Raw genomic sequence first — 19041 nt, forward strand, 5'->3', positions numbered from 1 at the left:
ATATAAGTGCAAATAGAGCCTGGAAATGTATCTCTAAATTTTGAGGGGAGAATTGATGGGTTTTCATGTTAATTCACTAATTTCGAAGCCTTCCTCTAACCTGGTGGTTCTTAGGAAGTAATTTTGTTCCAGTAGGACTTTCAGCATTATCTGGGCAGGGTTTTGGTGGTTATAACTGCTACTGCTGTCTAGTAAGTAGAGGCCTCAGGGATGCTGCTTCATATCCTACAATGCACAGGACAGTCCCCTAGAATGAATTATCTGACCCCAACTATCTATAGTACCAAAATTGAGGAACTATCAGTCCAATTTCATTCTTACTTGAAAAGTTTGGGAGATGTAATTGCATTTTTTTAAGGTTAATTCTGCCAGCCATAGTCTCAGATTTCCTAGTGTCAGGATAAGCACAATCTTAAGCAAAGTAGAGGAACCAACAACATTGCACCCAATAGATTTTATTATTCCAAAATGAAAAAAGTCAGATTTTGACTTCCTTTGACTCATTTAAAAGGCTCTCTTTAAAGTCTTTTATTTTAAATGTTGTGCGTGTATGCATAGGAATGACACCATAATCATTTCAGTGGTTAAGGTCTCTAAAAGGTTAACATGGCTTTGGCCAGTCAGGTAGAAGAAGGGTAGAAGAAAAATGAATGCGACCACCACTTGTTAAAGCAGCAGATTTTGAGCGATCATTGTGAATTAATTTTACTTTTTCTAGAATCTCCTTAAGGTTTTCTCACTTCAAAACCCTTGCTCAACTCTTCCACTCTTCCCTATCTATTAAAATTCTATCTATACTTAAAGGTCCAGCTCCCTATAAAGCCTTTCTGGACTAGCCAAGAAAAAATAATTGCTTCTTTCTTAAATGACTTTTGTGAGTTCTAGCCCTCTTTCTGTGGTCTTCTGTCAAAAAATATATGCACATATATTTATAAATATGTTTATCTTATTAAAAATCTACAGTGTCTTCAACCAATTTTAAATATTTTGTATTTTAAAGGTAAGGCACTCTATATCTTTTGTTTCTCATAACATCTATCTATTGAACATGCACTTAATTGGCATTTAATAGAATCAGGTTGACTAGTGGGTATTTGCAGGTTTGCCTTTCTCATGGAGTTGAAAACCATAGGAAAGTCAAAGGTATTACCAAAGTAACATTCCTTACTGTGGAGTGACTGTGTGTCATTAGCATGTTGAATGGAATCACTACTTATTGTTCCTCCTTACTTTGGTTATCTCTCAGATACCCTCATTTAGATTATTTCAGCATTTTAAAGTCCCAGACATAGACAACCACAGCACATGAATTATCCTGTTTCATCTGGTATATTTTCAAGCATTCAGATTTTCTACAAACCTTTCCCACAGTGTTCTTTCTCGTTAATGAGAACTCTGGAGAGAGAGAGAGAGGTGGAGGTTGAGAGGTGAGGACAGATAAGAATTTAGATGTGTGTTTCTCACAGGGCAGCAAGTGGTGGGAGACTTTGACCTGGATCCCTCCAGCTTATCTCACATATTTGTTAATCATGTGGAAGAGGGAGCACACAGATTTTAAACTGTTAGCTGCAACACAAACCACGCATGTGAGAGGATAGCAATGAAACAAAAAAGCAAGGGACCAAGGTTTGCAATTCTGCCTTTGTTTTGTAAAAAGTTGCCCTATGTTCATACATAAAGAACGAATCAAAATGTGATGAGGTAAACATTCTGTATGGTCATGCAATGAGATCACGGTTAAATACTAACATATTTCTTTCCCGTATTCCCTTGAAAGTGTTTTCATCTATTGCTTTCCAGTTCACAAGTAGCTTTACTCTTCCCTTCTCAGTACTAAAAATTCTTTTGGACTGTTCAAATTTTCTTTTCCAAGCAAAACATAAAATTATATATTGCAGATGTGAATTCTTTAGATTAAAAATAGGCTCACAGTTAAAAGTTTAAAGATAAGGTATAGCAGTCAAAATGTTTGCAGGGTATACTTTATCAATTATATATCATTTAATATCCCCAGTGTGCTTACTCTGTTGCCCACCATACAAAATAATTCTTTTTGAATTATTTTGCTCTTGAGGAAGCTTATTCATTTTTAAGACTCTCTACTCAATTTTAACCTGGAAACAAGCTTAATTTTACTATAGGGATGTTGCAGTTATGAAGTCTGATATATCTAAAAAAGAGATTTTATATTTGTAAAATACCAATTACACCCTATTTTAAGCAAATACATCCTTCAAATACAGGAATAATATGTAAGAGATACATAGTAGGTCAGACATACTTAATATAAACTTTGTGTATGCTCTAAGCCACAGAAGAAAAATCAGTGTATAATTTAATTGCTCAATAACATAGCCAGTTGGCTTGGTGACCTTAGATTCTAAGACCTAATTTGCTAAGAGCCAGAATCAAGATGGTTTTATTGAACAACAATTAAACATCTCATTTAGCCTCCTTCATTAGCCTCAATGATGACTACAGACAATATTCTTTTAAGATTATAATATTCATTTCCTTCTTATTAATTACATTTTTTGTCTACATTTACATTATAACATTATCTCTAATACATTTATTTTTGATAAAACATTATTCTCTGTCTCTGTATTGGGGAAATCAGGAGTACTATTATGTGATTTAAAATAAAATCCTCAAATTAAATTTTACTCAGAATTTTCCTTTTACAATTCAAAATTTTATGATATTATAATCCTCTTTATTTCATTTGGTTCATTGTTATTCTGTTGACTTACACGTGTAGCAAAAACTTAGATACCTGCTCCCTGGATGGTCTGTGGGAGCTATTTTCAGATTAATGTTTGCCATGTACAAACTGTGTTTGAGTTGGTTATTTATTTGTGCTATGTAAGAGCAAATGCTATTGTTGGTACCTCATCAAATGTGGCATTATTTGCCTACTACTTTTCATAAGATTTTTGGTAGCTGAGGGTGAGAGTGGCTACAGAGGTGATTGGAGCCAGTGACCTGATGGCTAAAAAAATTGTTGAGAATCTGATATGGATGATGGTAATATACAATGTTATCAACCTTCCTGGTTCTTGAGTGAAGACAAGAGGCTATGGCATTGAGATTTCCATTTGTTTAAATGTATGCTGTAAAAATTGAATGGTTTTTTTTCTGAAATCATTATATATATACAACCTGTCCATTAGTCACCTCATACATTTTATTATCACTTCATACTTTATTTTCTTCCTTTGACCTCAGGAAGAATCCCAAGTAATTCTAAAACCCATTAGTATCTCTGAACACTCACAAAAAATCCATAAATGATTTCTTAATGGTCATTACTAATCGGTATTAAGCAATCTTGGACTGGTTAGAAGTCATTGTATGGAGACTTTAAAAAATCTTTAATATGAGAATTCTCTTATTCTCTTTTGTTAAAACTATCATTTCCCTTTTGAGCATCTAACAATAATACAAATGTTTACCACTCAGTAAAACCATCATAATAATTTTCACTCTCCATAATTACAGTATGTTGGATGTTAAAATAAGAAAGTTGCAAAACTGCTTTAATTTACGTAGAGGGTGAGGAACCCTGATTATCCCCCATCCCCCGCACTTCTGGTTGATCCCATGAGTAAGACAGCTATAGACAAAGGGCTTAGTAATATTGAGTTTAGATATGGTTTCCAGCTTCTGTGGACACCTGTGCCATCTGAGGAATGATTTGTAGTGCTGTGGGATATAATATAACATAGAAACATGGGATTTAGAATAATACAGATGAAGTTCAAATCCTGGCACCACTATATTGTAGTTGTATGCTTAGGCCAAGTTGCCTGTAAAGTAGTGATAATGCTAATACTGATCTTATAAGGTTGTTAAGGAATAAATGAGATAATGAATAAAAACTCCTAGCATAGTTCCTACTCTACAGTAAGTACACAAATAAAGTTGATCATTACACTTACTCTCACTTCTCTGCCCTAGAAATCTTTCTCATACTGAAAGGGGAGGACCCCTTCCTCACACCTTAAAGGGGAGGACCCACTACAGGAATACAGCAAGAGTTAAAAACAAATCCCCAAAATGAGAGACCAGAATTTTCACTGAGGCCCCCAGGGTGGGGCTTAATAAGAGTCAAAACAATTATACAAATAAAGAGGCAGAGAAAAATCTGCAGTCTTGTTCTCTGTGTTATGCTCCGTATTGTCACTGAATTTGGTACCTTAACAGACAATCTGGTCAAAAGTAGAAATTGTTATCTCCAGTGATCTTCAAAGTTGCAACATCCCTGTTTAGAAGCTGTAGAGCTAATTCAAACCAATTTTGCCATTTTTTAGAGTTATAAACACAGCAAAAGGACCTTTTGAAGACACCATCTATTACTATCCATAAAAGTTGGGAGTTTTCATCTTCCTAAGTATGTTTGAGTATAACAAGCATGATGAAGAGGTTTGTATAAATGCTTTCCAGATTCACTATGGGAAGTAGGCATAGCGGGGATAGTGGGGTGTCTTTAGGAGAGCTTGTGAAATAGAAGCCTTTCCACTTTTCTGAAATATTATAAGGACATACAGACAGAGGTGCTTCTACTAATAGATCACCACATAGTGTCCATTAGACCACTTACTCTTAGCAAGCCTAAAGAAGAGGTTGGGCAAAGGGAAAGACATCACAGTGAAGGACCTTTCATGCATGAGGACACTGATGCCTTGGAACTTGGCATTCCCAGATCCCATTTTTGGCTTAAAACTTACTCCTCTAGGTTAATACCTTCCTCAGCTATAGCACTGAAGAAAAGAAATCAGTGGCAAGTTGGTTAAGCAGTCTCCATTTGAAGTCAGACTTCGTGGATTTAAAGTCTAACTCAGCCACTTTTATACTGGTGACTTTGGGAAATCCTTTAGCCTCTTATCTCTAATTTCTCCATTTCTAAAATGCGATCTACCTCATAGGATTTTTGTGGATAAAATCGGATAATGAAAGTAAAGAACTTAGCACATTTATTGGAACATTTTAAATGCTCAAAAAATTAGGGTTTTTGTTGGTAATATTTTGGGGACACTGTTGGTTCCATATTGGAAAGCTAATCTCATGAGATAAATTTTCTTTGAGTTAAATATAGTAGCAATGGAATCCTTAGGGAACTACAGAGTTAAGAACATGGAGGATCCTACCCTAACCAGCACTTTGGGCTAGAAGAGTAGTGGCAAGAGGTCTAAGTAAACCAGCAAATCACACAATTTGTGGATACCTCGGACACTCATTAGAATGATGAGATAATGTCCGTCAGCCCAGTAAAACCTCCTTATCTATGATCTTGGATACCTTTATGCTGAATTGTTTTCTCAAAAGTCATTTGTTGAAGTCCTACCCCCCCACTCAGGATCTCAAAATGTGACCTTATTTGGAGGTAGGGTCTTTGTAGATACCAAATTAAAATGACATCATTAGAGTGGGCCCTAATCCAATATGAATAATGTCTTTATAAAAAGGGGAAATTTGGACACAAAAATAAGAAGAGAGGGAGAATGCTATGTGAAGAGTCACAGGAAGAAGACAGCCATCTGCAAGCCAAGGAGAGTCCTGGAGCAGATCCTTCCCTTACAACCCTTGGAAGGAACCAATCCTACCAATGTCTTGAATTTTAGAATGTGAGACAATAAATTTCTGTTGTTTAAGTTGCCCAACTTGTGGTACTTTGTTATGGCAGCCCTAACAAGCTAGTATAGATACTTAATAAAAAGTGTCATGGTGAGGATATTGGTGGTGCAAGTAGTGGCATATGAAAGAAGTAAGGCCTCCTTGGGTTACAAAGAAAGCCATGGTCACAGACACTGGGAAAGGTATCTTAGGGAAGTTGCCAGTTTGGATGTGGTTTGGTCCTGTTAGGTCACTTGGGAAAAACAGGATCCCAGAACTTTCCCCTCCTCTAGTTTTCCAAGGGGTTTGGGGGCATGGTGGTTATAACTATCCCATTTGCTTTCTACTTGATGTCAAAAGCATGCTCAAAGGATTCAGCATATTTAGGTACGGACTCATATTTGGTTTGAGACTAATAGGAAGGGAAAGTTATAAACCTTACTTCCTAACTCTTCCATTTTTGTAAATCAAACTCAGATGATAGGAAACATCAGTTGAAATATTTCTATCTTGTTTTGAATGACACAGGCCACTGGAGTTGTACATAGTTGTATGAAATTAATTAGTAACATATTCATCCAGCCTTCTGTCAGGTATTTATTGAGCACTTACTATATATCAGTCTCCATTGACATTAGGGCTTCGATGGGAGAGAAAACTTGGTTCCTGTACTCATAGGACTTACAATCTAGATAGGGATGTATGTGAGCAAACAGTAGGCTGCAGTAGACTGTAACAATTACTGAGAACTCAGGGATGCTAAGAGAGATGAGTTGCTGTCTCATCCTGGTGGGGATTTAGGGAGGCTATGAAATGCCTCAAGATATACATGACGCCTGAACCAAGTCTAGTGGGCCCTCCTAGCTACGTGAATACAGGTGGAGGGAAAAGACAGGACAACCCAGTAGTGGGTATAACACAGGCACTGTCATAGGGGAATGAGATAACATGACACATCTACAGTAAGTGCAAATATTTTTTTCAATTACAGGTTGGGTACCGAGGGAGGGAGAAAGGATGGGCAGTTACTAGAGGGTATGTGGTTACCACATGGAGTAGAAAATGAACTGATTTTCAAGTTAGAATTCATGCATTTGTTCAATAGATATTTATTGAAGTTCTAATTATATTAGGATTAGAGGATAGAATAGTCATTTTTGATCTCATAGAAAAGGTTTACATTTGGATTTCCCTTTGTCATTTTCTTGCTATGTGGGTTCTGAGCAAGTCACTAACCTAAAGTGAGAGACTGCACTTAATTCCCTCATTGGCAAAATGAGAGAGAGCTGGATCAAGGTTGCTCTTAGTTCTAAAATGACTCTGCCATGAACAGTAAGAACATGTTCTCCTAGTTGACAAGGTTAGAATGTGGGGTTGGTTCATTTCCCCACCATTCTAACTCAGAGTATCCTGGGCCCAAGTATACTGAGTTAATAATTCCATATTGGGAAGAAATGTGTTCAAATAACATTAGGCAACAATCTACTTCTCCCAGAGTAATAAAAGTCACACATTTATGATTTGTATGAAATAAAACTGTGAGCTTTGTTTTTTTCTGAGAAAAATCTGTCACGTCTCTGTGGAAACTGGTTTTTATCACTTAGAGGGTTACTGTAATAATTGTAGACTTTTCTACACTCATTCTCACTCCAAGAAACAATGGGATATTTACATCTTAATTTATGAGCAATTATGACTCAATTGTGAAAATATTAAGTGTTGAGAGGAGAGAAACATAGCTGGCCCTGGGGAAATAAGCAAGTAGAATGTGTACTGGTTTCCCCTTCCCTCCCTGATCGTACTTAAATACCCCTCCTTTCTTTCTTTACTCTCATCTTAATCTGTCTTCTCATTTAGGTTGGTAGCCAATGAATGACTGGTGCTTATCAGCGACTAATTATGAACTTAAGAAAATGATCTCTTGTGTTCCTTGTAATAATTCTGAAGAATATACCATTATCCTTTTTTCACAGGTAAGGAAACTGAGACTCTGAAATAAGAGAACTTTTCCAAGACTATATAACTAGTAAATTCCAGAGCTGGGATTGGAACGCAGGTATGATTTCCCACTAGGCTTTGTTCTTATTCATATTCTCTCTCTTTCTCTATCTCTCCCTGGAAGAGTAAGCTCGCCCCTAGTGAGCACACTTGCTGTAGGTATCAGTTTTGTAATTGTTGTATCAATATTGATGTCTAAATATTAATCAGTATTGATTTCTAAATCATGCTCTCATGGAGCATGGCTGTCCATACTCCTTACCCAGCTTCAGTAGTTACCACCCTCACATACAAGTTTGGGGGAACTAAAATTCTTCTTTCTACCATAATGTTAGGCATAAAACTTCCAAAATAACACATTTTTGAAGCAATTAAACATTATTTAAATGGGGTGTTTCTTACTTTATTTTATTTGGTTTTAATGGAAAAAGTACTTTGCTAAAATCTCAAAGACAAGTATCTTTCTCTGTGGAAGTGACTATAAGCCCAGGCAAAAAGGAATTTACCAAGTAGAAGATAGAAAACAAACAAAAAAATGACAGTGACAAATTGAAGCTCCTCATTGACATTTCATATGGCCCTTGAGAGAAAAGGAAGTATGTGGTCACAGAACACAAAGCAGTCAGCCAGGACTATTTTCATGGCCACACAACTTAACATTCTGGTGAAGGAATCAGAACAGAAATAGAGTAACTGGCAGAGAAACCACAATAATAAACTCTCGTCCCTGCCCCTATCCCCCCAAAAATGGTATTTAACAAATGACAGCTGATGAAATGAGCCTAGAAATAAGAAAATCATGTTTTAGCACTGGTAAAAGGAGCTGCTTAGCATTATTTATGTTCAACCAAATATTCCTCTTAATTTCCTCCTATAAATTGTCCCTCTTTTCTCTTGAAACTATACGTTAGCCTAAAATCCATTAACCATAATAGAAAGGAGCAGCCGTCTCGTGGGCCTGTTGTAACTTTCGAAGATGTTCCACAAGATATGGCTACCCATACCAGTTGAAAGGATATTTAGTCTTTGCCAAACCTGTTCATTTGTTTTTGTTCAGCCACTGCATTTCCCTTCATTTTGGCAATAAGGCTGACTTTCAGAGATTGCCCATTCTAAGAAAACTAAGACTGCTGCTCCTCTTTAATCATCTGGAGAAAGAAATTTCCTCAACTTCACTTTTCTGCTGACCTGCACACCTAGCTCAAGCCCTACAGCCTTGGCAGTGCCAGCGGGTCTGCACAGTATTGTATACAAAGCACCAGGGCTCCCCAAGATGAACGACATTTCAGAGTGAAGAGTTCAGCAGCATAAACTGAGCAGTAGAAGTGATCTGAGAGTTTTCTGCCTGCCCCTAAGTATTAGGTTTTTTCACTCTGGCTGGAGGGGCTATCAGAAAATTCCCATCCTTCTTGTTCATCATGGTAGCTGGTCTTTTGTATGTATTCCTCTTCACCCCCAGCCCTGATTCTACAGCCTTCCAGTCTCATATTGTCAATCCATTGTGTCTCTTCACAATTTGATGATAACAAGTTCCAAGAGCTTTGGTTTTATTCATCAAACCTCTGTCAGGATGAGGAAATTTTAAGTGGTTGTGGAAAGTCTGGTGGAAGAGCCCACAGAGTTATCTGAGTGAGAAGCAATCCATTCCCTTTAGGACTTCAGACCTCCAGAACTGTAAGAGCATACATTTGTGTTGTTTTAAGCTGGTAGATTTGTGGTAATTTGCTCCTGCAACAATAGGAATCTAATACCCCCGGCTAAGGCACAATTAGTGGCAAGTCTTCAGCAACAAAGCTGATGATGTAATCTATTTTACTACCTATCTGTTTCTGGCTGGAAAGCAAAGTTAGTAAAATAATTAATTGGAAGGAAATTATTTGGTGCTTACTTACCTGATAGGGTCGTTGAGTATTTCTAGTTCCCGGGTATCACCATCTTCTCTCTTTGCAGACACATTCTGCTACTTCAGCCCGACTCTGAATGTACTTCTGTGTGCACCTGTCTGCCCATTTCGCACTTGGGCATGAAAGTAGAACTGTGGGTAGGGCCAGTGTATATTCTAAAGGGTCAGTGAAAACTTTTGCACACTTAAAGCTTTTAAAAGCTATTTTCAAGGTGCATTCATACCATGTCACTTCACAATTATTAATTAAAAATGAGAATTTGCTTTTGTGACATTTGAAGAACTCTGCTCAGAAACTTCTACATACTTTTCAGTTTCTCAGGGTTTAAGTTCAAAATTTTCAGGTTGTCTGTTGAACTTCACTGGAGAGAAATGACCTTCACATTAATTTTTTTTTTTTAACTATGAGTCTATTTCATTGTTAGTAAGATCCTAGGAAAACTCATGTTCTTCATGCTGTTTTCCTCATTATTTGTGTTGTGGTTTTTTAAGACGTTCAACCTAAGTCAACCCAGATATAAGTAATAAATTTTCAGTTTAAATAAATTTGGTGAAGTTTCCAAAGTCTCTAGCATTTAAAATTTTTTTCTCTAGAAAGAAAGCAGTCAGACATTGCCATAATTCCATAACTTGTTATATTCAGCTATACTGAGTAACGAGTTTGAAATGTTATGGGTATAGCCTCTTGCTCCTCAGAATCACTAACAATTATTGAGCACTTACTGTATATCAGATTTGAAGTAAGTATTATACATTTATTGTCATACGTGGTTCTAAAAACAGCTCTGTGATATCATCTGGTAGGTTGGTAGGTTGGTTTTATTAGTAGCTACAATTTTTCGTATATCCCTTGTCTTAGTCCATTTAGACCAGTGTAACTAAATACCACAGACTGGGTGGCTTATAAACAATGGAAATTTATTTTTCACAGTTCTGGAGGCTCAAGCCCTAGATCAGGGCATGGTCATGTTCTCTGCTGAGACCCGTCTTTTTGGCTCATAGCTGGCAACTTCTTGCTGTGTCCTCACATGGGGGAAGGGGCTAGGGATCTCTCTGGACTCTCTTTTATAAAACACTAATCCTATTCATGAAGGTTGCACCCTAATGACTTAAGCACCTCCCAAAGGCTCTTGTTTCTAATGCCATTATCTTTGGGGGTGAGGATTTCAACATATGAATTTTGGGGAGACTCATTCAGACCATAGCATCCCTGAATCCATACCCTTTAATAATTCCTTTCAACACTGATTCAAGGCCTGGCCATGTGACTTGGTCTGTTCAATAGAACATTGGCAAATTTGATGCAAGCAAAGACTTGAAAACGTGCTTGCACATTTCCCTTATTTCTCTTGGACCTCTGCTACCACCAGTGAACAGGTTTAGGTTAGCTTTCTGGAGAGACAAGAGTTATATTGGAGAAGAGCTAAGATAGTCTAAGCAAGGACATTCTAACCCCCAACTACCCTTCCAGGTGATCGAAGAAGCCTGAGTGAATCTAACTGAGGTCAGCCCAGCTTGGCCCAGATTATGAGCAATAGCATGTTCTGATTAGTTTAAACACGAAGTTTTGAGGTGGTTGGTTACTTAGCAATAGCTAACTGATACATGTAGACACTAATATTTTATATATAAGTAAACTGAATTTTAGGAAGATTAGTAACTTGTTCAAGACTGACTCTAAAGCCTGTGAACTTAACCATATGCAGTTAAACCACAATTTACAAAACTGTGAAATGAAATCTTCAACCTAAAAATTGATAGACTGGTTCCTGTACACATACACATACACACACATGCACATACACACACATTGTTTCCATTCTTAAAGGACAGAAATGAGCATTATGAAATAGATGTAATGGAGCATAAGGTATCGTCACTGATCTGTTAGTTTCACATAGGTGACACTATTGACATTCTGCACAGAATAATTTTCCTATTGTATAGGAATCTTCTTGGGCTGCAGCATGTTTATGGACCTTGCCTCTGTAATGTTCCTAATGCCCCCGAACTCCAGTCATAATGACCATTAAAAACGTCCTCATAGTAATTTTGACTATTAATCTTGACATCAACCCGCTGCCTCAAATTTCCAAACCTTGCTGAATGAGGAATAGGGCTGGGGAGAGATACCACTTTTAGTTGAGATCCACTGTTGCAATTTTTAAAATATTAGATTTAATACAAAATACTTGTGGTTTTTTGTGTGTATGTACCAATTAAAAATAACTTAATTGTTTGGTCCTAAGAAATTATTATAAGGCAAACATCCTTGACATCAGCACTCAGGTAAAGAAGTACTCTGTCAATCAATCTTAGATACCCCTCCTAGGTTCCCTGTCTCTATTGCAACTCCCTCCATTCCCTCAAAAGTAACTACTATCCTAGATTTTATAATAATGACTTCTTAAATTTTTATTTCTTTGTAGTTTGTCACTCAAATGTATATCCCTAGTCAATACAGTTTTATTTTGACTATACTTTTAAAAAAAAGGCCTTGTCGGCCTCTTTTAATCTGAAGGTAGCCCCTCCATCATTTTCTTTTATTTATAATTTATTCATTGAGGAATATTGGATATTTAATTATTTCAGGCCTACAGCAATAAATATGTGAGAATACATTTTTTGTTTGGAAAAATGGCAATATCATTTATATAATCAACTTTTGGATAGTTTATTCAGAGTCTGTTACTACAATGCATTGATTCAGAAAAATATTGTCATTTTGGCATAGTCGTGTCTTAAGATAATGACCCCATTGCCTTTCTGCAATTAGCATCATAGCCAGGGAACACATCATGTTAAACAGTGAGGTTCATAATTATTTCTCAAGCAACAGGCCTTGATTGCTTCCAGGGAAGCTATTAAGTGCAGCTCTATTCCACCCATACCTGTTCAAGAATAATATCATCACTTTAGCCATTTATTTAGTGTTTTTTCAGTCAGGAATGATATAGAAAACGCTTTTGCTTCAACCCTTTCTCTCTGTCCAGTTGCTGTTTCATTACTTTCTCCCCCAAAATAGGAAAAAAAATCAAAGCCTAGTCATTACATAGGATTGTGATGCTATAGATTATCCTGCTTTTTTCTTAATTCTGTACTTCAAGTTGGAATATTTTAGAATATCGACTTACAGTATAATAGGGAAGGTAAGAAGCTACTTATCCTTTTGAAGTTGGCAGGTAAGTTGATTGCCTGGAAATCTGAGTGCTATTCAAAACCAACAAAATTTGCTTTCTGATTATAATAGCAAATCATAATCATAAAAGACTTTGGGAGAAAGCAGAAAGGTACAAAGAAAATTAGTAAATTAGAGGATGATGCCTTATTGACAGAGTCCATTTTCTTCATTTTAATTTGAAGACCATATGTTTAGCTGTCATTTTCAGGGACAGCATGCCAGTGCCAGTGCCAGTGCCCAAATACTGTTTCATTAGCCCTGCACCAACGCTGATGAGGCCTATCTGGACTGGTGTGTTTTTCTCTCTCCTGGCATGTATTTCACTGTCACTGCACTCAAGATTAACAACTATGAGGGCTCACCCATCATGTGAACTCATTCACAATTTGGTTTTGTCCATAATCGTGCATGGAACTATTTTCTATCTTTCTCTACACATCCCTTCCTAGGATCTTTGGACTACATGAGCATTCCTCCAAAGTGAGCAGACTTGTGTGACAGGTGGCTCTCTATCCAGTCTGGATGGTCAATTGGGATATAAAATAACACTAAATTCATTAATCTGCTGTCCAACCCAATAATATTCCTTACTAGCTCTCACCAAAGCCTTCTTTATCTGTAGTTGGGAAAGATCTGATCATTAAGAGATTTCATAAACTTCACTACATCTATATTTTCCATGTGATCTATATTTTCCATGTGATCTCTTAGTGTCCTAGGTTTCTGAGGGAGAATTTAACTGCTCTTAGGGAATACTGTTGGTATGATACGATAATTAGTAATGAATAACTTGTACTTTTTTTTTTAAGATTTTTATTTATTTATTTATTTGACAGAGAGAGGGACAGCCAGTGAGAGAGGGAACACAAGCAGGGGGAGTGGGAGAGGAAGAAGCAGGCTCCTAGCGGAGGAGCCTGATGTGGGGCTCGATCCCAGAACGCCGGGATCACGCCCTGAGCCAAAGGCAGATGCTTAACGACTGTGCCACCCAGGTGCCCCAAATAACTTGTACTTGACATTGTGCCTGGCACTGTGAAAACTTAAACTCAGTGAATGTTAGCAAATACAATGATTAGTAGTAGAATTTTTAAGTGGGAGGACCCATGTATCATCCAAGTGAATATGTTCAAATATATAGTTAGAAATACATAAACATATTTAGGAAAATATGAAAGTATTTCATCAGCTAAAGGATATATTACCTATCATTCTTTAATAAGCTTGAATAATCCTAGAGAGATATTGCCAAAGCTGGAAAACTTCAATGGTCTGTACACTTTCAACAAACATGGCTTTACCTGCTCATTCTTCAATAATCCATTGTGCCCAACAGATTTGTTTTAGGTTTAGAATTAATTAATAGGTTTAGAATTAATTTAATTTGGCTACAGAGTTGTACATTCTTTGAGAGCCAAGAATACACTTTACTCATCCATCTAGCTCCCAAATTTCCTAGCAGAACACCTAGTAGTAGATAGGTTTTTAATAAATATTGAGTGAGTGAATGAACCCATGGATTTAGTTTTAGTAAGATTGTAGATTTAATCTGCTTTCTGTTTCCCTAAGTTTTGGGTACAAAAGTTATTGAATTCATTTTAGGAATTATTGCAAGCTCATGACCCTACTCTGAATAATAATCTGGTAAAGCTAGAAAAATAATCCTGAAGATAAAACATCTCTATACTCATTCATTTTTTAATACACTCAGCACACATTTATGAGCACTCACTATGTTCCAGGTATTGTGTTAGGCAATAGGAATAGCAGTGTGAAAGACTGACCTAGTTTCTGCTCTCATGGAATTTAACAGTCTGATGGAGGAGACAAGTAAATGGTTAATTTCAAGACTATCCAGTCAACATTATGATAGAGCCTCTCATATAGAGAGAACCTATGCATAGCCTAAATCAGTGGTTCTCAGACTTAGCAGGCATCAGATTCATTCAAAGATATTTTAAAACACAGATTGTGGGGCCCAACCCTAGAGCTTCTGATTCAGTGTATTTGGGATGGGGCCCAAGAATTTGCATTTCAAGTTCCCAGATGATGCTAATGCTGCTGGTCCAGGAATCACTTGGAGAACCATTGGTTTAGATTAAAGGAGCCACTGGGCAGGCTTAGTTTGTATAGATACATTTCTTCCTTCTTGCCTTTTCAAGAAGAGAGCTTAATTTTTAGCAATTTCTTGCCACCTGTAAATTTTTCAGAATATAAGGGAGAAGTTCTTTGAACTCAGGGTTTTTTAAAAAAACACCTATACTCAGTTTTAAAGGTTTATGCCAGGTATCCTTGAAAGAGAGGAGAGGATAGAGGTTCCTTTGAGATCCAGATGAAAGGAAATATTTTGGTTAGGCTGGAGAGAAATCTAAGGTCTATGATCAGAGGGGAAGCTTCCCCATTTTATAATCATGTCCTAGAGACATGGCAAAATCTCCAAAATTAGACCATCAAGAGAGAATGATCCTGGTACGGGGCCTCCCAGACTTGCCCGTGGTTGGCATACCCTGCACAGGGGGCACAGGAGCAGCCAAGCCATCAGACTTAGAGGAAGCTATGAAATGGACATAGGGAGATGCTGAGTGATGACCAAGGAACTCCTCTTGCCCCCACTCCCAATAATGTGATGCTATGTAAGCCTTTGGGCCTTTGGGCCTCTTACAACCCTGGAGGAGGGAAGCAACAGAATCAACAGAATGGATTTCTTGCCAGCTGAACACAAAGGAAGCTTGCACAAGAATTCAAATACATTTAATGAACAATGAATAAATGTTATTTCTTACACATCTGAATTTGTGAATTCAGATTATACTTGCCCCTCTTGGATAATATGGCAATTGCAAAATTATTTTAAAAGAAATTGTGAAATCAGTAAACCACCACTTCATATATATTTGCTATGAGTTTTCAGGGGAAAGGCTAGTAAAGAACTTCATACTTAACATGTGCTCAAGAAATATTTGTTAAATTGAAATGACTCTATTAGAGTATTTCTAAATCATCCCAGTGTGTCAATGCTAAATGTTCAGTTTAGGATGAAAGACACAGTATATTGTAAAAAAGCCAATGTAGTGCTATGGGGAGTAGGTTCAGGGATCAACTGTTCAGACTGAAGTATTTGATAATTACATGACCTTGGACAAGTTAGCTAAATATTCTGCACCCAGTTCCACATTTGAAAAATGAAGATAATAATAAACCCCTCAGGGTTGTTGTGTGGATTAAATTAACTAAGTCTTTGGATTTTAAAATCTAAGAATTCAACATTAATAACAATTATTTGGCTATATCCAGTTTGCATGGCTGGGTATTTCATGAATGAGTTTCAAATAAACATAAATGTGCCTTTTAGGGTACATTATTTTTGGAGGCTTAGAATTAAGAAATTTTCAAAGAGCCTGGAATTTGTTGTTATTGTTATTAAACCGTAATCTGTTTTAAGGCATAATTAACTGAGATTTTGTAACATATTCAGTGCATTAACAGTGACAGTTTTAACATTAGGCTAGAAACACTCTCAAAATATTTAAACATCAACTAACTTGATTGTCTTTGAACTTCAATGTGGTTTTTATTCATTTTTTCCTTCATAACTCAGGTTATAAAAATATACATTACCTGAACTAAAAAAAAAAAAAATACATGGCACCCACACATATTCCAAGTATGGTCCTTGGAATAACAAAGGGATGGTTCTTCTTGGTTATTTCATCATATTAAACATCTGTACATTTCATTTTAGCTTATATTGTAGCTGGGTTTCTCAGTTACAGGCATACAGAATATCCTCTCCCCACATAAGCTCTGTTTCTTGTAACTCACCATCTCCTATTTGATTCCTTCATTCCTCTGGCAATTTAGAGCAGCCTGCTTACTCATGTTGTGTCTGCCGCTCTGGAATCTTAGCCCTTGAGTCATGTAATCTCGGAAATCTTTGCTTTCTGCCTTATGTATTCACAGCAATCAGGCAGCCCCTTAAGGCCTTCCTGGAAATATCCCAAAATACTTCATTTTTTATTTTGTGTTTAGTTTGAAGGGATTCCAGTTAAGTTAGCCTTGGATTCCTAATTTTGACTGGTCACCCAATTGAAGACAGCCTCAGAGACCTCTAGTTTAGCAAATCAGCACCCTTGGTGGAAATCTGTGGATTTCCTACACGTCACACAATCGATTTGTGATGTCAAGTTTCCAAAATCATTATTTTTTTATTACAGCAAAACTTTCTGCAACCAATATTTAGTGCGAGTAATTCCTGTCTTTCTTAGCTTATCAATGAAAGATTGCATTCCAAAGTAGAAAAAAATGATTAAAGATTTATTAAATATAAATATATTTTAGTGAAACATTAATAACTCAAGGATGGAGTTTATAGAACATTTATTAATACATTTATTCAATAAATTATAAAACTACTACATGCAGGTTGTATTACCAAGTCACTGGGAAAGCAAGAGCAACTCTGACCCATTTTCTGCTCATAAGAAGCTTATAGTCTAGGTTGAAAGGCAGAAAAATAAACAGCTAATTGCAGTGTAGTTAAGTGCTATGTCAGGGGTAAGTACTGAGTATGATGATAGCGAAAGGAGGGGGCCTCCTGGAGGAGGTTATATTTAAGTTATGAAAAGAAGGAGAAAAATAATTTAGCCAGGAAGAGAGGAATGCATTTTGAGCATTCTAGGCAGAGAAAACAATTGTACAAGGAGGTGGGTTATGCCAACCAGTGATGGACTTGTCTTAGAAGGTCTCTCTCACATACTCTGCTAGTAATAATAAATTGTAAAAATGGCCACAAATTCTTCCCTTCTTTGTATCCAAGTCCTTACAGTGCGATGTTACAGACCCTCCCATAAAGAGGTGGAATCTGAGTAGGGCATGTGACTTGCTCTGGGTAAAGGGACCTAAGCAAATGTGATACTAGCAGAGACTTGACTGTGCTTATACATTGGAGCCTGACGTCTTGCTGAGCTAGAGCCCTGAGACCACTGTATTTTATGAGCCTGAGTTAACCTATTAGGAGAAAGAGAGATCACATGGAGGAGAACTGAGGCATCCTGACTGACAGGCTGCCAACTGCCAGATTTGTAAGTGAAGCCATCTGTAGGAAGCGAAATAAGCCTCCTCCCCCAAAGATATCCACATCCTGATCTCAGAACCTATGAATATGTTACCTTATGTGGCAAAAGAGACTTTGAAGACATGATGAAGTTAAGGATTTTGAAATGAAGAGATTATTCTGAATTATCTGGGTGGGCTCATTGTAATCACAAGGGTCCTTAGAAGAGGAAGATAGGAGGGTCAGACTTAGAGAATGAGATGTAAGAACGGAAACAAGGGTAGAAGTCACAGAAAGATCTGAAAATGCTTTACTGCTACCTTTGAAAATGGAAGGAGGAGCCATGGGACAAGGAATTCCTCTAGAATCTGGAAAAGGCAAGGAAACATATTCTCCTCGGGAGCCTCCAGAAGTAGTGCAGTTGTGCTGATACCTTGCTTTTACCCTACTCCAGACTTCTGATCTTCAGAAACGTAAGATAATAAACTTGTGTTGCTTAAATAAGTTTATGGTGATATATTACAGTAGTAATAGGAAACTAATACAAAATGCTAGATTGTCTAGTTGCCAGCCAACCGGTTGCCAGACTACAGCTGCATGGAAGAGCCCAGCAGAGATCAGTCAAGCTGGTACACACCAGAAGAACCACCCAGACTACTCATGGGATCATGACTGATAATAGGCAGTTGTTTTAAGTCACTAAGTTTTTGAGCGATTTCTTACACAAGAAGAGCTAAATGATCTCCTGATCTATAAGTTTAAAATTTAAAAAAATGGGGCGCCTGAGTGGCTCAGTCAGTTAGGTGTCAGCCTTTGGCTCAAGTCTTGATCCCAGAGTCCTGGGATCGAGCCCAGCATCAGGTCCCTTGCTCAGCGGAGGGCCTGCTTCTCCCTCTCTCTCTGCTGCTCCCCCCACTTATGCTCTCTCTCTCTCTGTCAAATAAATAAATAAAATCTTTAAAAATAAATAAGTTAAAATTAAAAAAAAAAACTTTTAAAAAAAAAGCAAAATGTGATTACATTAAGGTACTTAAAAATAGTTATTACCTTAGCTCTCCTATGGACTTATGTGGGCAGCTCTATAAAGTAAAAATTCACCATTCCTGCCTCAGAGTCCCCAGTCTGTCCTAGTTCCTGACCTTCCTAAGGTTGGTTGTTCACCTCTTTGGATTTCTAATTTTCTTCAGTCTCCTTCCAATACAGTTCCCTTTTTACTTAAACTAGCCAGGGCTGGTTTTTGTTACTGCTTTACTATGAGCTCTGTAAATGCAATTTCAGAATTCTTTCTCATTA

The 19041-nt window shown here is 37.1% G+C and overlaps 1 long non-coding RNA gene across 1 annotated transcript in view; it reads left to right on the forward strand.

Annotated features, from left to right (window-relative positions):
• The window catches only part of LOC103661553, a 190075-nt gene that overhangs the window by 122165 nt on the left and 48869 nt on the right, over positions 1-19041 (forward strand). The window contains exon 4 of the long non-coding RNA XR_005833678.1: positions 7590-7672. This is a non-coding gene — a long non-coding RNA (uncharacterized LOC103661553). The remainder of the gene's footprint in view (positions 1-7589; positions 7673-19041) is intronic.

This window comes from Ursus maritimus, unplaced genomic scaffold (genome assembly GCF_017311325.1).
Source record: "Ursus maritimus isolate PB19 unplaced genomic scaffold, ASM1731132v1 scaffold_9, whole genome shotgun sequence".
Taxonomy (NCBI): domain Eukaryota; kingdom Metazoa; phylum Chordata; class Mammalia; order Carnivora; family Ursidae; genus Ursus; species Ursus maritimus.